Consider the following 15,229-nt stretch of genomic DNA (forward strand, 5'->3'; position numbering starts at 1 on the left):
CTGTCATTGTCTCCCATCACCCCCAGATGGGACTGTCTAGTTGCTGGAAAACAAACCCAGGCCTTCTACTGATTCTACATTATGGTGAGCTGTATAATTATTTCATTATATATTATAATGTAATAATAATATAAAGTGCACAATAAATGTAATGTGCTTGAGTCATCTCGAAACCATTCCCCATCACTGGTCTATGGAAAAATTACCTTCCATGAAACTGGCCCCTGGTGTCAAAAAGGTTGGGGACCACTGTTCTGGTATACTTTACAGTCAAATAATACTTTTCTGGGTTGGTTAAATTTAAAAAGAAGTGTAGTGTTTTATGAAGAAGAAAGACATTTCATTTAGCTAAATAATATGATGAAACGTAGATTTGATCACACAAAAGATTATGGCTCATTCAAGAGTTACTTGTGTGCATATTTGAAATAATGGGTTACAATTTTTAGATTAAATAAAGAATGGAGACCAGAGATTGATCTCCTGAGAGAGAAAGCATTAAAGAGCTTAAGGTCAGGAGAGATTTAAGAGCAATTTTAGTGGGAATAAGGGGTGCCAGAATTAGAAGGAGATGAGTGAGGTTCTTTGTAAAGTACGTAATTTCAGAATACAGTGTTTTAGAAGGAGATGCTGAAGATGACATGTTATCCTACGTAACATCTGAGTGGCATGGATATGATGGGAACCAATGTAGAGGAATGTGGCACTGAGACCTGCCTGGGCTATGCACATGAATGTAGAAATCACTGAGAAGAATCCTAAGAAAGAAAAAAAAATACACCAGTCTTAGCCCACAGGAAATCTAGTAGAGCTTCAATGAAGGCATATTGATCCAACGTCCTGAAACAAGTCTGAAAATGGGATAGAGTATAGGGAAAAGCACTGAGAGTTTGGAGGATGTGGGTGAATTTGTAACTTCTTTATGAGAGAATTTGAAAAGGAGAGAAGGGTCAATAGGGAAAAGTTGTGTTTTACACAACTGAATTGGTAAAGGGTATGTGGTTTTTTTTTTTTTTTTTTTTTTTTGAGACCAAGTCTCACTCTGTTGCCCAAGCTGGAGTGCAGTGGCGCAATCTTGGCTCACTGCCACCTCTGCCTCCTGGGTTCAAGCAATTCTCCTGCCTCAGCCTCCCTGGTACTTGGGACTACAGGCCCGCGCCACCACACCCGGCTAATTTTTGTATTTTCAGTAGAGATGAGGTTTCACCATATTGGCCAGGATGGTCTCAAACTCCGACCTCATGATCTGTCCACCTCGGCCTCCCAAAGTGCTGGGATTACAGGCGTGAGCCACTGCTCCTGGCTGGTTATGTGTTTTAATAGGTGAAGGTTTGGAAAATGAAAGATTTGGCTGGGCATGGTGGCTCATGCCTGTAATCCCAGCACTTTGGGAGGCTGAGGCAGGCAGATCACCTGAGATCAGGAGTTCAAGACCAGCCTGGCCAACATGATGAAACTGCGTCTCTACTAAAAATACAAAAAATTAACCAGGTGTGGTGGCGGGTGCCTGTAATCCAAGCTACTTGGGAAGCTGAGGCAGAATAATCAGTTCAACCTGGGAAGTGCAGGTTGCAGTGAGCCAAGATTGCCCCACTGCACTCCAGCCTGGGCAACAGAGTGAGACCCTGTCTCAAAAAAAAAAAAAAAAAAAAAAAAGAAAAGAAAAAGAAAATGAAGAAAATGAAGGATTTTTCCTTGATAGTTTAACAGGGTTAAGCAAAGTAGAGAAGAAATGGCTAAAAAATAGAAGCAGGTCAGGTAGAAGTGGCTTAAGGAAGAATTGGATTGGCTTTCAATGAAAGCCATAATTTTTTACATTGGTTGGTGAGTGACTCAAGACCCAGGAGTGAGGGAAAAAGAAAATGATGAGGGGTAAAGTGGAGGAATACTGTAACCATAGGGAAATGGCTGGGTGAAGAATCAACCTATACATCATTTCAGTTGGGAGAAATTTTGCTGGAGAAACACAGAACACATTAGCCTTTGCTACCATGAGGTCTCATACCAAAGCAAAGAGCTAACATTGCAGAGATATTACGTACTTGATATTGTGCTAGCTCTTTGCATTCAGTATTTTATTAAATCTTCTTCAGAAACATTATTATCCATATTATTAAGATGAGGACTCTATTTCTTAAAAGTGAAGTGACTTGCCCAAAATTATGAGTAGTAAGTTTTGGAATTTGTACATAGGTTGGTCTCACTCCGGAGTCCCAACACTGTATTACTATAGTACGTATGCTGTCAATTCTAAGATGGCATTAATGGGGATAAATATCATCATGTCACTCTGCTCCTTATAATCCTTTATTAGATTTCTATTGCCTGTTGGATACAATTCAACTTGTTCTTCGTTACGTAATGCCCATCAGGGTTGGGACTTGCCTACTGCAAAGATTCATTTCTATAGCTCCACCTTCCCATCGAACCTCAGCTACACAGTCTACCTGCTGTTGAAAGTGCCAAAGGGCCTCCTTGCCTGTGTACACTATGTCTTCCTTTCTCTTCTGCAATATTTCTCTCCCTGCATCTTGCCCTTTTCCCAGCCACTCCCTCTCCCACCAAACAGTGAGTTTTTTTGAGACTCAGTTCCACTCTCTCACCTTCTTTGACACATTCCCTGAAAGCTTATCTAATAGTCCTACTGCTTTATATTCATTCATTCAACAAATATTTATCGGATTCCTACTGAAGATATAATAGTTAATGATAAAAGAACCTTGATCATGCAAATCTGGCATGTAGTGAACTCGAAGTAAAATATTATCTATAATCTAACAAGATTTCCTGTAGAATTGAGCATGGTAATAGGACACAAAGCTGTGATGTAGGGTTAGGGATGGGACAAGAAGAAGGGAGGTATTTTAAATAGGAAGGTCAAAAAGTTTTCTCCAATGAGATCACATTGATTAAAGACCTTTAGTGAAGGGGAGAAGTGAGCTGTGAGGAGACCTGGAAAGAGAGTATTCCAGACAAATGAGAACAGAAAAATCAAAAGCCCTGAGGAGGAAACAAGTTTGATGTATTGGAAGAAAGGAAGAAGATCCATGTTGCCAAGAAGAGGGGTGGGAAAGATAGGCAGAGGCCAGGTCCTGTGGGACTGTAGATCTCAACTCTAGCTGCATGTCTAAATTACCCAGAGAGCTTAAGAAACCACTGATGCTGAGACAGACCCCACCTAAGCAATACAGGTTTAACTGACGGGGCCCTTGCTGGGCAAATTTTAAAACACTTCTCAGTAAGAAATATTTCTCCTTTTGAAAGACACCATCAGGGGTTTCCTTCTTCAGGTTTCAGGATACTTTACAAAGAAGTAATAAGTAAGAGGAAATATCTCTATTTCTTATGAGGCTCTTCTGGGTTCTCAATTATGAATTTTATGTTCAACTTCACAACTATCACATGAATACATTCTCACTGTTAAAAAAATTAGAAAAAAAAATAGATAAATCCAAAGACCTCCTTAACTGTCTGTAATCCTTCACACAGCTAACAATGGTTATTAGTTGGACATTTAACGTTTTTGTCACTTTTTATGCGATACATGTGTTTATTCTGCTGCAACTTGCTTTAAGAAAACCTGCTGAGAATGGTGTGAACCCGGGAGGCGGAGCTTGCAGTGAGCCAAGATGGCGCCACTGCACTCCAGCCTGGGCGACAGGGCGAGACTCCATCTCAACAAAAAAAAAAAAAAAAAAGAAAACCTGCTAACAGTCTTTGAGATATTTCACTGTTGGTACACTTCAGAAATAAGAATTTCAGGGGCACAGAAGATGTTCGTTTAAAATTTTAATAGATATTGTCAAGCCACCTTCAATTGATTGTACCAAATTATGTTCCTGTCAGCATTGTAAGTTAATGCTAGTTTCCCCACACCCTAGTAGATACTAGATTTTATTGTATCTGAAAATGTGTCACTATGATATATAAAATAGTATTCAATTTTATTATTGGTTAATTTTCACTTACCCAACTTTCAGAATATGTCCTCTTCTGTGAATTGCCCATTTACATACTTTGCCCTCTTATGTTTATCTTTTTTTGTTTTATTTGTACCATTTCTTTACATATTCTAAATTTAATCTTTAGCAGTTACATATATTGCAAATATTTTCTTCCAGTCCATCATTTGTCCTTTCACTTATGGAGAGTTTTGTCATACAAGATCAGTTATAATGTCACATTGAGGGCAAGTCCTGCGCCCAGGCAGAGGCAGGAATAGAGAGCTGTTTGTGGGTGTCTGATAGATTATAGTGTTAAGGAAAGTACATATCAGGAAAAGTAGATACAATAGAATTATAATTTGTAAAGTAAAATTTGTTCCTTGTTCAATAAAGATTAAGCCTCTCAAATTTTTGAAAACTCCTTGGCATCTGCATATGTTAGAGCACACCTCAAATACAAGGAAATTCACCTGTTAAGCTTAGGTGACTATAGAAGATTTTAAAAGGTTTTAACACTTCCTAAATGATATCATAAAGGAAGATGTAACTGACGAATGCTGAGTATTTACCCAAATTTGTTGAACTGGATTATGAGAATCAGAAATTATTTTCACCCTGTGCTTCAGAGAGTCTTAATTCTATAAAAATACCATTTTCATCATTGGGAGACTTCCAACTACGATGCCTTTGTAAACCAAACAGATTGCAAAGTGGTAAAGTTCTACAAACAGTTAAAATACTGTGTTATGAAACAAAAGTTCTGAATTCAACAAGCTGTGAAATACTATATTCAAAGCTGTAGCCTGTGACATCCCATTGGGGAGGTGACTTAAAATAGTGTGGTTAGGAAAGGTAGCTGCAATGTTAACCAATGTATTTTTTTGTTTACAGTATTTTATTCCTCCGTTTAGCCCTTCCCCATTGAATACATTGAGTACAGTGAAAGTATAAACAACAGGATTAAATTATTGACTTTTATACTTCAGAAGTCTGGCTCTCAGGGGCTGAAATAACAGATTTGGGAGAATTCTAATAAGGAAGAGTAAAATTCACAAAACATCTCCTCCCATCCCAGACTAGAAAGAATCCTCTAAATTTGAGAGGAGGAAAGCAGGAAGGAATGTAATGAAAGGATTGTCAGCGGGCTTTGAAACGAGCCTAGTGAACCAGGAGGGACTGTACAGAATAGAGTGACAACTAGGATCTTCCCGCCTCCACCACAAGCACCAGCCATTGTCAGGGCCCCACGGCAGCCTAGAAGCCCAGGCAGGTCCCTGCAGCCTATGTTTGGTGAGCACCACCCCACACCCTGGTATGCTGTGGTGAAAGGACAGCACTATTAAAAGAGGCCATAATCCTGTCTACGTGGCAATAACCACTGCTAACATCTTTGTGTTTTCTATCCACCTATCATTCCATCTTGGCAGCAGATACAGATTTCAACAGTATATAAGAAAATGGGTGAAATATTGCCATAGCTCTGTTAAGAAGTAAATTTATCACAAGCGTTCATAAATATGAACAAAAATAATTAAGCTAAACATTTAAATCAAATATTTTAAAGAAACAAACAATAAAGAGCAAATCTGAGGAAAGCAAGGGGAAGAAAACATTAAAGAACAAAACAGAAATAAAAAAATTAAAAAGATTTTTCAGAGCAGAATTTATAAGTCAATCCAAGATCAGGCTCTTTGAAAATGCCAATCAAGGACATCTAAGTAAGAAGGAAGTTCTTGAAAAAGTAAATAAAAAATATCTAAAAAGAAACAAAAAGGAGAAAAACCTGAAATAAAAAAAAAATGGAAAATCAGGGTAACATAAAGTTGAATGTAATACATTTGAAAATCTTGATCCAACAGTTACTTTTAGAGAAAAAAACAAATTATCATAATTGACTAAAGACAAAGGAAAAATTTAAGGAAAATGATAATCATTAAAGAAATTGGAAAATTTAGGGAGGGAAAATGCACTTAAAATGGCTGTATGGCTAGTGTATTTAAGCTAAATTATTTCCAAATTTAAGGAAAAAACAACTTCCATACTATACTATATAATATTCACTTTAAAATCTATTACTTTCATGTCTGCTTTCTCTATTCCTATATCATGTGAACACTGAAGGTAGAGATTTTGTTTCAATATTACATAAATATCCAGTTTTAATTGTATTTGATGATCAAGTCTGGGTTAGCTCTAAATTTGAGACTTTATTTACTCAGGGTTTTGTGATGTAATAATGTCTCTAATAACATTAGTGAAAGCACCCATCAGCACTAACAAAGCTTTTTTTTTTTTTTTTTTGAGACGGAGTCTTGCTCTGTCGCCCAGGCTGGAGTGCAGTGGCACCATCTCAGCCTACTGCAAACTCGGCCTCCTGGGCTCAAGCGATTCTCCTTCCTCAGCCTCCCAAGTAGCTGGGATTACAGCATGCACCACCATACCCAGCTAATTTTTGTATTTTTAGTAGAGACGGGGTTTCACCATGTTGGCCAGGATGGTCTTGATCTCCTAACCTCATGATCCGCCTGCCTCGGTCACATCACATCTTCTAAGTGAGGCTTGAGCTGCTCACCTTACTCATAGTTATATTCATTATCTCTACCCCAAAACCCTTTTTTTCCTTATTACTTAAACACTTGTTACATATATATTGTTTACTTATTTATTTTGCCTGTTTTTTTCCTTTTTCCCACTGTAATGAAAACTCCAGAAGAACAAGGAAAATTTTCGGTTTTCTTTACTGCTTTATTTACAGTGCCTGAAACATAGGAGATAATTATCAGTAGTTATGTGTTGAGTGAAGGGATGGAAGGGAATTACACATCTGCATGACCACATCTTAATTTAAATATGTAAACAAAAATTTCAAATAAGCACCAAACAAGGCCATTATATTTATCTATTAAATTAACTTTCCCGCTCTCTGAGACAATTGTCAACTTCTTTAGTTTCCCTCTCACATTCAATTACTTCTATCCTCTTTCCCCATTTTAAACTAAGGACCTAGTTTCAGGCTTACTTAAAAAATAAATACGATTTAAAACACTTATCTTCCCATTACTAAACCCACCAACATACATTTGTCCTTTCCTTCATGCTCTGCCTTCCTTCTTGGTACAATTGGTATTTATATTAAATTCTCCTTTTACATTCTGCATCCCATTCCTTCTTGGCTTATATGGACTTTGCTCCTATACTCATTCCCTTTCTAATTGACAGTATTGATTTCTCTGTCTCTAATGAATCATTTCCATTAGCATGTTAACATTCGTCAAGTACACTCACCAAAAAAATCAATACTAAAAAAAAAGTTCTTCCCCAAATCTGTTTGTTTTTAGGTCAATGCTTTAAAGGAGTTATTTATATTTATCTCTATTTCTCCTCTTTCCTTTCTCATCTCACTTTGACGCATTACTCTTGGACAATTGATCTTACCACTCTGGAGAAATGGTTTATGTTAAGGTCACCAGTGACCACCATCTTGGAAATTTTTATTAATTTGACTCTTATTTTCATCTTACGAGCCTTTTCAGGAGCTTTTGAAACAATTGTTCTCTCTCTCCTACTTGAAATTCTTTGCTTCTTCCATGACTCTTTTTACTTTTTTTTTTAAATTCATGCAACACTCCTTTTTGGGTTCTTTAGCTGGTATCTCTGCTTCTGTTGGATTTCTAAATGCTAGAGTGTCCTAGAAGGACTCTGTCCTTCACTTCCTTCTATTCTCTGAACTCTTATGAACAATGTTACTGTAAATATTTCTGGACACATTTGGTTACAAATTTATGTAACGTTGTCTAAGGAGTGGAATCATTGCCAGTTCGGGCATGTACATCTTTAATTTTGCTAGAGAAAAGTTATTTGCCAAAGTGTTTGTACCAATTTAAACATTCACTTCAGCTTATGAGTTTCTATTGCTTTACCTCCTTGTCAGTATTTAGTATTTTCAGGCTTTTAAATTTGGCCAATCTGTGATTGTAAAATATCTCAGATTTTAATTTGCATGTTTTAATTATTAATGAGTTTGTCCATCTCTTTTCATATTTTCTTTTTATTTGAGATGGAGTCTCTGTCGCCCAGGCTGGAGTGCAGTGGCACGATCTGGGATCACTGCAACCTCCGCCTCCTGGGTTCAAGCGATTGTCCTGCCTCAGCTTCCCAAGTAGCTTGAATTACAGGCGCCCACCACCACACCCAACTAATTTTTGTATTTTTAGTAAAGACAGGGTTTCACCACGTTGGACAGGCTGGTCTCAAACTACTGACCTCAGGTGATCCACCCTCCTTGGCTTCCCAAAGTGCTTGGATTACAGGTGTGAGCCACTGCGCCCAGCCTCTTATCATATTTTCTGAGCCAGTTTATATTTATCACTTCCAAATTCATCATAATTGCAATTTTAATAAATATTTCAACTATAATACATCTTCTGAAATAATTGAAGAACACATCATATTGGACCACAGTAAACACTGATTTCCGTTACATAAACTACAGGCATACCTCATTTCATTGTGCTTTGCTTTATTGCCTTTCACAATATGCTTTTTACAAATTGAAGGCTTGTGGCAACCTTGCATCAAGCCAAGTCTATCGGTGCCATTTTTCCAACAGCATGTGCTCACTTTGTGTCTCTGTGTCACATTTGATGATTCATTGTTATTATATCTGCTATGGTGATCTGTGATCAGTGATCTTTGTTGTTACTAATGTAATTGTTTTGTGTGCCATGAACCACACTTATATAAAATGATGAACTTAATCCATAAATGTTATGTGTGTTCTGACTGCTCCATTGACCACCCATTCCCCAGTCTCTCTTTCTCTCCTTGGACCTTCTCTGAAAAACAATATTGAACATAAGCCAGCTAATAACCCTACATTGGCCTCTAAATGTTCAAATGAAAGGAAGAGTCACACCACTCTCACTTTAAATCTAGAGCTAGAAATAGTTGATCTTAGAAAGGCAGGTCCAAAACCAAAAGAGGCTGAAAGGTAGACCTCTTGTGCAAAACAGATAGCCAAGTTATGAATGCAAAGGAAAAGTTATTGAAGAAAATAGAAAGTGCTACTCCAGTGAAGCCACGAATGATAAGAAAGTGAAACTGCTTTATTACTGATATGGAAAATAATTTAGTGGTCTGAATAGAATATCAAACCAGCCACCACATTTCCTTAAGCCAGAGCCTAATCCAGAGCAAGGCCCTAACTCTGTTCAATTCTGTGAAGGCTGGGAGAGGTGAGGAAGCTGCGGAAGAAAAGTCTGAAGCTAACAGAGGTTGGTTCATGAAGTTTAAGAAGCCACTGCCGTAACATAACAGTGTAATGTGAAGAGGCAAGTGCTGATGGCAAGTTATCCAGAAGATCTAGCTAAGAGACTTGATGAATGTGGCCATGCAAAACAATTGATTTTCAGTGTAGGACAATAGCCTTCTATTGGAAGAAGATGCCATCTAGGACTTTCGTAGCTAGAGAGTAAAAGTCAATGTCTGCCTTCAAATATTCAAAGGCTAGGCTGACTCTTGTTAGGGGCCTAGTTAGGGGCTTTTGTTAACTTGAAGTTAAAGCCACTGCTCCTTTACCATTCCAAAAATCCTAGAGACCTTGAGAATCATGCTTAAGAATCATGCTAAATAAACTGCCAGTGCTCTAGGAATGGAACAGCAAAGACTGGGTGACAACACATTTACTACAGCATGATTGACTGAATATTTTGAGCCCACTGCTGAGACCTACTGCTCAGAATAAAAGACTCCTTTCAAAATGTATTCATTGACAATGCACCTGATCACCCAAGAGCTCTGAAGGAGATATACGAGATTAATGTTGTTTTCATGTCTGCTAACAACATTCATTCTGCAGCCCCATGGATCAAGGAGTAATTTTGACTTTCAGGTCTTCTTATTTAAGAGATATATTTCACAAAACTATAGCAGCCATAGATGATTATTCCTCTAATGGATCTTAGTAAAGTAAATCAAAAATCTTCTGTAAAGGATTCACCATTCTTCATGTCATTAAGAACATTCATGATTCATTGGAGGAGATCAAAATATCAACATTAACAGGAGTTTGGAAGATGTTTCCAACCCTCATGGATGACTTTGAGGGCTTCAAGACTTCAAGGGAGGAAGTAACTGCAGATGTGATGGAAATAGCAAGAGAACTAGAATTAGAAGTAGAGCCTGAAGAAGTGACTGAATTGCTGCAATCTCAATTGCTGCTTGTGGATGAACAAAGGAAGTGGTTTCTTAAGATGGAATTTACTCCTGGTGAAAATGCTGTGAAAATTGTTGAAATGACAACGAAGGGTTTAGCATATTACATATACTTAGTTAATGAAGCAGCAGCAAGGGTTAACAGGATTGCCTCCACTTTTGAAGAAGTTCTACTGTGGGTAAAATGCTATCAAACAGCATTACATGCCACAAGAAAAATCTTCTGTGAAAAGACGAGTCAGTTGTTGCAGCAACCTTTATTGTCTTATTTTAAGAAATTGCCACAACTACCCCAGCCTTCAGCAACTATCACAGTAGTTAGTCAGGAGCCATCAACTTCAAGGTAAGACTCTCCATCAGCAAAAAGATTTGGACCCACTGAAGGCTCACATGTCCATTAGCAATTTTTAGGAAGAACATTTTTAAAAATTAAGTTATGTACATTTTTTATACATAATGCTATTTCATACTTAGTAGATGACAATATAGTGTAAACAGAACTTTTATATGCACTGGGAAACCAAAAAATTTGTGTGACTCACTCTATTGGAGTGATCTGGAACTGAACCCACAATATCTCTGAGGTATGCTTGAATATCTTTTCATTAAAGTTCTTATTAATCTCATAATGTTATTTCCATTATGGTAAATTAATAATTGATATGCTTAATTATATACTATATTTTTATCTATAGTCTATAATTCCCCACTTGGCTACAACAGAAATGAGCAAACTTTTTCTGTAAAGGAACAAAGATAAATATTTTGGTCTCTGTTGCAACTAGGGCTAAACTCTAGTGTTGTAGCACAAAAGTAGACACAGATGATACATAAATAAATGAAGCAGGGAGCATTCTACTAAAACTTTATTTTCAAAAACAGTGGCAGCTGGATTTAGCTCTCAGGGTGTAGTTTACCAACCCAGGGTCTACAAAATTAGAATGATAAATCTTTATCAAATGCCCTACTAAATTCAGATATAGTATATCTACAGAACTTTCTTAATCAACTTCATAATCTATTAATCAGAAATGATTGATTTGACACACCTCTTTTTAGTGAAACTGTTGAGTCTTGGTTATCATCACTTCTTTAAAGTATTTCTGTTTTACCCTTTATCACTCATTTTGTGAAGTGATCAAGATCCATGTCAATTTGGTAGTATATAGTTTGCAGACATTAACTCCTCCTTTGCACCCTCACTTTTGGGCAATTGAAACTACGTATTTTAAGTTCTGTCTTTCCTTGGTATTTTTCTTGATTCCTCAAAGAGCACTAGTTGTTTCATGAACATATTAGGAACTAATTAATTAGAATGAGAAGGCTTGATAATTTTAACATCTAAGTTGTATAATACTGTCTCATGTACTTTGGATTTCAGTTAGTATTTTTTCTAACTTTTAATATAACATTTTCAGATATACCTAATACTTATAGTCCATGGTTATTAATAATTTCTATATTTGATTTATATTTATATCTGTTTGTTGATGTATGTATTTTTGCCTGAACTATTTGAAAGTTGAAATCTCATGACTCTTCTCACCAATGATTTTCTCCCTAATGAAATTATAATTGTTACAGTTAAGAACATTAGTTTTAATATGACCTAACATATAGCTCATTTTCAAAAATATCAAATTAATTTAATAATGTTTAAAACTTTTATTTTTTATTATGGTAAAATATATATAACACTTACAATTTTAACCATTTTAAAGTATGTAATTTAGTGGTATTAAGTACATTTACACTATTACTCAATCACCACTACTATTTTCAGAACTTTTTCATCATTCCAAACAGAGACTCTATACCACTTAAGTAATAAGTTACCATTTCTCCCTCCCCAGAGCTCCTGGTATCCTCTACAAGTTGAGCATCTCTAATTTGAAAATCTAAAATCTGAAGTGCTCCAAAATCCAAAATTTTTTGAGCTCTGACATGATGCCACAAGTGGAAAATTCCACATCTTACCTTATATACACCAACGTTGCTTCATGCATACAATTATTAAAAATATTGTATAAAATATACCTTCAGGCTGTGTCTGTAAGATGCATATGAAACATAAATAAATGTTGTGTTTATTTTGGGTCCCATCCCCAAGATACCTCATTATATACATCCAAATATTACAAAATCCAAAATGATTTGAAATTCAAAGCACTTCTATTCCCAAGCTTTTCAGATAAGGGATACGCAAACTGCATTCTATTTCCTGTCTCTATGAATTTGCCTGTTTTAGGCATCTCCTATAAGGGAAATCATGCAACATTTGTCCCTTTGTGTTTCTTATTTTACTTAGCATACTTTCTCAAGGTTCTTTCAGTTACATATCAGATGTGTGTATGTCTTCCAGTATGTATCAGAACTATTCTTTTTATGACAATGTGTGTGTGCGTACGTGCGTGTGTGTAGACACACCCACATGCACAGATGCATATGTCATATTTTGTTTATCTGCCTGCTCAAATCTGCTGTTGAATCCTCTGGTGCCCCGGTGAACTTTTCCCTTAAGTTATTGTTCTTTTCAGCTCCAGAATTATTGATTGGTTTCTTTATATAATTTATAGCTCTTTATTGATTTTTTTTTTAAAGAAATGAGGTCTTGCTATGTTGCCCAGGCTGTTCTCAAACTCCTGGGTTCCAATATTCTCATTTTGTTTGTTTTCCTGAGTTCTTTTAGTTATTTGTCAATGGCTTCTTTTAGCTCATTGAACATATTCAAAACAGTTGATTTAATATCTTTGGCTATTAATTCCAATATCCTGGCTTCTTCAGGGATGGTTCCTGTCAAATTCTTTTTCCTATGAGTAGGCTGTCCTTTCCTGTTTCTTTGTATGCTTTAGTTTTTTATTGAGAACCTGACATTCTTAGAATTATAATGTGGTGACTCTGGAAATCTGACTGTCCCACTTCTCAGGGATTGCTGATTTTTGCTTTTTGAGGGCTAGAGCCATCCATTTGAGACATTTCCACACTATTTTTGCAAAGTATCTATTCTTTGTTGTGTGTGGTTACTGAAATTTCTGTTCCATTATCTCTGCAGTCATTCAGTGACCTGATAAAGATTTCCTTAAAATGTCTGCCTTCAAAGAAAGGGGGAAAACATTCTGTGCTTTAACTTTTTCAGTGGAATCTCTTTGCTACTGAAAGGACTGAAACCAAGGCAAGCACGTATGCCTGTCTCTCGGTGCACTGCCAGACCAACCAATCACATTACACAAAATTTTTGGAGACCAAAGTCTCCACTGCCCACCCTGGTACCAGACATCTGCTTCAAGAACACGGGCTGCAACCTCCGCAGCTGTAATGGGGCTGAAGAACGGGGCAGGTGATCATTGTTTTGCATATGCAGCTCACTTAGAAAATGTAGCAGCCTCTCCCTTTATCAAGCACTCCCCTGGTTGCCATACATGTCCAATTAGGTTTTAGTGTTCCAAATTAATTGATTTCAATTGCCCTTTCCAGCTTAACAGTTTCTTTGGTAGAGAGTATGACCCTATAGCTTCCTACTCTGCCTTCTTGCATTTCGCCCTAGTACTTTCTGTTAATTGAAAATTAGGTCTAAAACTTTAATTAGATTCAGGTTAAACATTTTTGACAAGAATACTTTATATTGAACATATCATTAGACACATAATATCAGGATGTCCCACAATACTAAAATCAGTCTCTTTGTTAGGGCCTGAATACTAGATCTCTTAAATATAAAGGTAGTTTTCCTCTTTGAGTTAGTGAATAACCTGTGTCAACCCTTGGAAATTTGCAAATATCCTGTTTTCCAACATCTCTCAACCTAATGGTTTTAGCGTGTATGCTTGAATAAATTAATTTTTTTTGTTATTTTCAGTCTGAGTGTCATCATCAAAATGAGAGAACAGGCGAATAAAATAAAAATCTAGGGTAGTGTTTTTAATTTCTTCCCACCGTCCGTTAACATTCAAACATCCATCTCAAATGGGGCCTTTCCCTTTCTTGTTTCTGTGTTTAGTTTTTCCTTAGTGTTTATTAGTAAGCCCTCGGCTGACTTATGGATTTCACCTTCATAATTCACCCAAGCCAGCATCTTACATCTGTCCTTGGCTGTGTGCTCATTCTTCCTGCTGTTGTACACATCTATTACCATCTAAATTCACTGAGAACACTCTGTGGAACTCATTTATTTCTTAATTTGCCCTTCATTTTTCTACCTCGTTGGAATAATTAGTTATTGCCTAGATAATTACATTTTTAGAGCTTTCAAACTCTCTTAATCCATCTTTCTTAAGAGAGATCCAGAAAATAGAATGAAATCCTTGCCTTTGTATTTAAAGTTTGTCTCAAAGAATTATAGAAAGGAAGTTTTCTCCATTTCTAATATTACTTACTCATTTTTTTTTCTCACAATAGTTTTTTCATTGCCAATGTATTCCTCCCTGTTGATTGGAATTAATTCTGGTGTGACAGTCTTTTTCCCTGCTTCTAATTTCAGATCAGTGAAAATATCGGCAAGGTCAAAACTTGACAGGTGTTCTACTTTAAGCTAATGAGTTTTGTTAGCTCTTTGAAGGGATGAAGTTTCCCATCCCTGCTATATATTAATTCTGTGTCAGCTTTATCATCTGCTTCTCCCTTCTTTTAGCTTTACCCAAATGAACTCTAATATTTTACTTTCTCACATAACTTCATTACTTTCTAATGGATGTACAATTACACCCACTAACTTCCCACTCACCATACCTGTTTTTTTAAATTGAAGTTCTACATTCTTAAAAACCAAAATATATCTTTTAAATTAAAATTTGGGGTTGTTACAGGTATATCAAAATAGTGAAGAGATATTTCTTATATATTTCTGATGAAATACTGTTAACGCCATAGTCTGATTGGAGGCAAATTTGAGTCTCTCTCTCTCTGTGTGTGTGTGTGTGTGTGTGTGTGTGTTAGAGCGAAAAAGCTCATTAAAATGGTTAATATTCTTTCCTTCCAGAATTGATCCAACACAAATGATGAACGATAGATGCCTACTGATGTAAATATGCTTCTCTCTTCAGTGTCATTTATACTAATGAAATTAAACTTCAATA

This window comes from Pongo pygmaeus, chromosome 3 (assembly GCF_028885625.2).
Source record: "Pongo pygmaeus isolate AG05252 chromosome 3, NHGRI_mPonPyg2-v2.0_pri, whole genome shotgun sequence".
NCBI classification, from domain to species: Eukaryota; Metazoa; Chordata; class Mammalia; order Primates; family Hominidae; genus Pongo; species Pongo pygmaeus.